Below are 6,876 nucleotides of genomic sequence, written 5' to 3'. Positions count from 1 at the left end.
ATGAGGGTTTCCTTTTCAATATGGAAAAATTTAAATAACATTGTAATTATTCCTTAACTGTTAGAATTCACATTTAAAGGTATTTTGGGTATGTTATTTAAAATAATAGTCACCTTTCCAGTCTCTTTTTTGGTAATTAGTTTGGGGTTTCTATCTGGTTTAATTTGGTTTGTGTTTTCTTGGAAATCATACATTTCTTCTAATCTTGCTAACATTTGTTTTGCTTTATATTCTTAAGCAGTTAAAAAAAACATATTTTGAAATTATCAATTTTCCTTTTTTTCTGTATCACCAGGTATACCTGTTACTTTTATTCATTCTTTATATTTTCTTTCAGCTAATTTTGTGCTTTTTTTAAAAAAAATTTTAATGTTTATTTATTTTGGAGACAGAGCACAAGAGGGGGAGGGGCAGAGAGAGCCGGAGAGAGAATCTGAGGCAGGCTGCAGGCTCTGAGCTGTCAGCACAGAGCCCGATGCGGGGCTTGAACCCACGAATTATGAAATCATGACCTGAGCCAAAGTTGGACACCCAACCGACTGAGCCACCCAGGTGCCCCTGTGCCTTTTTTTTTTAATCCTTAAGATAAATATAGCATTCTTGCTATTATAGTCATTTGTCTTCATAATGAAAGGGTTTAGGGACATAACTTTTTATGCTTTTGCATAAAATATGCATAAAATATGGCTTTTGCTGTGTTCCATAAATTTTTATGTATTTACCTTTTCATTAATTTCTAGGGAGTTTTGTGATTTTTCTCTTTGTTCAAGAATTTTTAAGTCATTAAGATGTTTCAAATCATTTAACAATTATTTTTAGTATTATTGAATTATCAATGACTGGACTGTAACATATTTACTTTTAAATGTTTGTTATAGTTTGCTCTGTGGAAATTTCTATAAAACTGTGAACACATTAAAATGTAAATTCTCTCACTGAGAGAAGTAAGACTCCATATTGTCTTAGTTTAGACTCTTCTAAGAAAGACGCAGCCTCACCTTTTGAAACCATTCCGTCCCCTGGGCTCTTTCACTCTGTGCTTGTGATGGAAGTGGCAGCTCTGATGATCTTTGATTTACCTTGGCAGTGGGTGGTGGTGGTGTTATTCTTTCCTTATCTGGAAGAACAGCACCTGGCTTCTGTTGAGATGGATGTTTTAGGTCTCTGGTTCCTACTTGTATTAATCTCCTTATCAAATGGTCACTTTGCTATACCTTTAGTGTCCTCTTCCAAAAACAGTTTCTCATTTTCCAAACCTTTAAGTTCTACTTCCTTTTTTTTTTTTTTTTTTTTTGCTTGACAATTCTGTCTTATTATTATTTCTCTCTCCTCGCATTTAACCATAAGTGGTGAGGAGGAACCAGGCCACTCCATCAACACTTTGCTTAAGATATCCTCAGGGAAATACCCAGTTTCATTGCTTTCAAGTTCTGCCTTCCACAAAACACTAAAACATTAACACAATTCAGCCAAGTTCTTTGCTACTTTATAGTAAGGATCATCTTTTCTTTAGTTTCCAATAACATGTTCCTCATTTCTGTCTGAAACCTAATCATAGTGGGCTTTATGGTTCATATTTCTACTAGCATTCTGCTCAGAATTATTTAAATGTATATTTTAAAATCTTTATTAATTTTTGAGAGAGACAGTGTGAGTGGGGGAAGGGACAGAGAGAGAGGGAGAGAATCCTAAGCAAGCTCCGTGCTGTCAGCACAGAGCCTGATGCGGGGCTTGAACTTGTGAACCATGACATCATGAACTGAGCTGAAATCAGACCCTCAACCACTGAGCCACCCAGGTACCTCAGAATTATTTATTTTCTAAGAAGACTGAGGTTTTCTCTTCAGCTCTTCTCTTTTCTTTCTGCGCCCTCACCAGAATTACCCTTTAATGCTCGTATTTCAGCCTCTATCCATTATCCGGTACCAAAACTTGGTACCTTATGAAAATCCAGGACAGTGCATGCTGATAATTTCTACTATCATCTTTGCATGTGTGTGCATGTGGTTGTATGTGAAAGAGAACTACATGCTCATCTTTTGTAATAAATGTTATTAGTAGGTATTAGCTTATAATTAAAAGTCACTAAGAATGTAAGATTATAAGAATTTATTTAGAGACTGGGGATAAATACTAAAGAGCAGAAAGAGTTGAAAGCAATTGCTTCGGGAGTGAGCAATTTGAAATGTGTGGGCCCTAATGTTTTTCATAAAAAGTCTTAAAAAGTTTTAAAATTTATTTATTTACTTATTTGGAGAGAGAAAGTGCAAGTGGGGAAAGGGAGAAAGAGAAAATAGTAAGACCTCATGTCAGAAGAAAGATCTAAGTTTGCATCTTGAAGGATACCCTAATCCTTCACACCAACCCAAATTTTAATTAAGGTTGATAAGAAAAACTGGTATTATGTTTATCCCTATAAAATTTTCAAACTCTAAGGATAATGATAAAATCTTACTGGATTCTATGCAGAAAAAAGAAGTTACTTGCAAAGGAAAAAAAAAATCAGACTGAGATTGAGTTTCCTGTGTGCAACTTTGGAGACTAGATGCTGGTAGGATAATGTGAATGGACTAGTGAGGGAATTATACCCCATGAATCCTATAGTAGGCTAAACTGTCAGTTACTTCTCAGGGAGAAAGATAGTTGCAGATGTGTGAGGATTCAGAGAGTAGAGAAGTCTTAAGGAAATATACTAGCAAAAGTGAATAGGAACTGTAGGATATGAGAAGATAAAAAAGAGAGCAAATAGTGGTAAACGGTAAAGTTGACAGTATACACACATGGTTCAATCTCATTGGGTAATGACAGACTTGGAAAATGCTTACTGTAAGTTCTAAAGAAGTATTCTGATTTCTCCAGCTGTCAACTTGAAGATTTTCAAAATAAAAATTTGAAAGGCTTTTACCTAGGTTCAACAATTTCTTTTATAGTATTTCTCTTCTAATTCAGGAATACTACTTTAGAAATGGCTAATTCCAGGGCAGGGAACATGTAATGTGAACCTGCTTTGTTTTAACATGCCAGAAAGCAAGGAATTGCTCAAAGATGAACGGGAACATGTCAAAAGGGCAGAGAGTGCATGCAGAAGATCTATTTGGGGGTACTTTTGAGAAAAACACCCATAAGGGAGTAAATAAAGCAGGATTGCAAGAGAGAGTTGTTGAACTGTGATGCAGTTCATCTTCTAAATGGGGAGCTCTGGACCTGAGATGGCTCTTTAGAGTTGTCCTGAATTGAGGCAACGGGGTTGGCCCTTATACCTCTCATGGTCCATTTATTTGATGTGAGCTTCTATTTGACGTGAGAAAGCTCCCTTCAATTGAGGACAGTTTCTGGGGAGATGCCATTTGTGAGCTGCTGCATACAGTATTCTCACTGTATACATTGGGGGAGAGTGCCCTGCTCCTTACGAAAATCCAGGACAGTGCATGCTGATAATTTCTACTATCATCTGTTTGCTTCATATGATAAGTTTGCCTCATCTGGGAATAGCTTCTCTAGGATTATGGTTGGTCTCTTTCTGGAAATAGTAGTGGTAGGTAAGTAGGACTTAACTCTTTAACTCCAGGCTTTCTTGGTACAGCTGGTCTTGGGGCCACAACTAATAATTCATTATATCCTTCTGCTACCAATTCTAAATCTCCCCTTACTTTTGGCCAATACCTCTGCTGGTCTAGGCAGATAACCTGAGGTCATTGAGTCCCTTATACCTGAGAGGTTCTGAGGCCTAGTCATCATGCTCACTATAGTCTCCAGACTGTGGCTGTTGTATCTGTCCATTTGTTGTGAAAACTGGGCAAAAGAGTGTGAAGAGATACCTTTCATATATACTTTTCATATGACAAACATGTTTGTCATCTTGGTGATAAAAATATATTTCCTTGCACTTTTGTAATAGAAGTTCTACCTCTTCCTGATGACCAAAATCTATCACTCCTGCCAGATTGGTGACTCCTTTCCTTGCCCTCTGGTCTCTTGGCCCAAGGTGTTTGAAGTGACCAGGTGGAGGTTGTAACTTAAAGTTTAATGGACTGTGTCCCTTGATAAGAACAGGACCTCTAGGTTCTTAGAACCTAGCATTGCTGGGAAGGGAAATCTAAATTGCTAAATGGGTCACTGGGAATGATAGGAAGTGAGGCCATTTCTGCCTCCCCCACTTTGTTTCCTGGCTGCATGTATTTTATAACAGGTGTGGCCCCATATAATGGTTATTGATTTAGAGTGTAACTGCATCTTGGAGGAGGGTGGATACTATCCTCATGATATCACCTCCAAAGGGGTGCTTCAGCCATGCCTTTAGAATGGCTTTGCTCTTAGCCTGGCAGCTTCTGAATGTTGCAGTATGTGATAGGACCAGTAGATCCCATGGTCTTTGCTTATATCCTTTACTATAAAGAGGATCCCTTGGTCTGAAGTAATATTATATTGGATGTAGTTAGAATGGACCTGAAATGTTGTTAGCTCTCAGGAAGTGGTGCTAAGGCCTTATGGTCAGGAAGGGCAAATCCTACTGGTCAGGAAAGGCACATACTACCAATATGTGTTGATTCTTATCAAGGTGAATCACTGTGCCTTCCAGAGTGCAAAGGGTCCAATGTAATCAATTGACACTAAGTGCCTGGTTGATCTCTTTGAGGGAATGTGCCATATTGAGGGGGCACAGCTTTGGTCTCTGTTATTGGCAGGTTTGATAATCTGCAGTAGTAATTGGATCTGCCTGGGTGAGAAGGAGCCCATATTGTTGGGTCCTTGTGTAATGTTCATCCCTGCCACCATGGCTACTTTGTCCATTATGCCAGGACTAAGGGGACAGTGGCAGAAGCTACAAGATGTCAGTTGGTTAGTATTCTGTATACTTGGTTGTTTCGTGCCTCTTTTGTGGTAGGTGTTCTCTGTGGGTATTAATATGTGATACAAACATCTGTACCCTTTGTGTCTACTCCCACAAGCCCATCCTCATGCCCTGTCCCCAGGAAAACCAGTTAAGGGACTTTGTAATATTTTATTTAAAAAGCTTTTAAAATGTTTATTATATTTTTGAGATAGACACACACACACACACACACACACACACACACACACACACACAGAATCTGAAGCAGGCTCCAGGCTCTGAGCTGTCAGCACAGAGCCTGTTGCGGGCTTGAACTCAAGAACCGTGAGATCATGATCTTAGCTCAAGTCAGCATTTACCTGACTGAGCCACCCAAGTGCCCCAAGACTTTGTAATGTTTTAGATGGGAGTTAAAGAGGTCCTGAGTTAGTAGAATGGCAGTGAGAATATAAATAAACATATCTGAGCAGTGTTTCAGGTTAGGTTTCTGACAGTTTGGAGACTCCAAAGTTTTCAATGTGATTGATTAGGAGAATCAGAAATTCATTTTAATGATTCAAAGGATTCAGGAAAAAGTTGGTCTGTAGGTGGGAGAGATACATTTTGTTTCTGGCCACCAGACTTAGAAATCCTGGTCTGGGGGTGCCTGGGTGACTCAGTTGTTTGAGTGTACAACTCTTAATTTTGGCTCAGGTCATGATCTCACCGTTCATGAGTTCAGGCTCTGTGGTGACAGCACAGGCCTGTTTGGGATTCTCTGTCTCCCTGTCTCTGCCCTTCCCTCAAAAATAAATAAACAAACAAACAAATATTTTTTAAAAAGTCCTAAAAAACAAAAAGAAAAAAAAGCAATCCTGATCTGGAACTCAAGCAAGAAGTCAGAATTAGAGACATAAATGTGGCCATGTCATAAGTCTACCCATTTCATAACTCATAACTACAGTGAAGAGTTTATTTGCTATCAACAGGTCTGATATACCATTTGTGGTCCTCAACCTGTTCCCTGGGGGAATGAGTGTATGAGGGAGCAAACAAATAACAGCAGCAAAAATTACAAGGAAATTGTTTTAATCAGGTTTAAAACTTAGGCTCATGTAAGAATTAAAAAATTTCCTTTCAACAGTGCTTAATGTTTTAATATAACTGCTCAGGGTCTCTTAGCTTTTCACTTTAAGATAGCATCTGGGTTTGTGATGGAGAGGTGGCTTCTATGATCTCATTGCTTGAAGAAGTCAGAATTTTTAGATTCATGTACTGTCTCAAGGCTCCTCTGGTTGCCGTGGTGATGTCCTTTGTTGTTCCTGCTGCTCTCCCTGTCAGCATTTGGACTCTTCTCCTGCAGTTTGGTCAGAGCCTAGTGATGTTTCTTGGCTGACATGGCTGTTGGTGTTAGAGATCTGGCCAGAAGTTAGAGACAACTCAGCTTAGGTAGCTTACTCTGAGACATGATCGTCACCCAGACTCAGAAGCCTCAACTGGTAAGCTCCATAGCTAGATGCTTTGGGGCTGACCTATGCCAACCTTGGTAAAGCTGAACTCAGAGGCTTTTTCTGACAAAGCTCAGAAATTTATTTTGATACTTTCTTGTCCCTTTGCCCTTTTAATTTATTTAGTATCTGTCACTATCCACCCTTCCCTTCCAACACACATGCACACTAGAATATCCATAAATGATAATGGGGATCTTGTCAGTTCTTGTTCATTGCTAAATCACAAGCTCCAAGGAACGAAGTACTGGTCACATGGTTGACCATTAATAGGTCTTTGCCAAGTCAATGAGGACATAAATAATGGATGAAATCCCTAAGGAAGTGTATGTCACATGAGACCGAGATGAGGACTAATCTGTTTAGTACATCTTCTACCTTCTATTTTAGAGGTAGATGGCAGACGAGGTTCCAGGGAAGGAAACTGATAACTGATCAGGAGAAGTATGAAGAAGATGGAGTGCAGAAGAGTGGGAGAACCGTGTGTTGGTAAAGAGCAATAATCACTTTTGTCAAAGGCTTCAGAAATAGAGTAGGAGTAACTGAGTTTGACAC

This window comes from Panthera uncia (genome assembly GCF_023721935.1).
Source record: "Panthera uncia isolate 11264 chromosome B3 unlocalized genomic scaffold, Puncia_PCG_1.0 HiC_scaffold_1, whole genome shotgun sequence".
Lineage (NCBI taxonomy): Eukaryota > Metazoa > Chordata > Mammalia > Carnivora > Felidae > Panthera > Panthera uncia.
Note: the sequence above shows the minus strand (reverse complement) of the source record.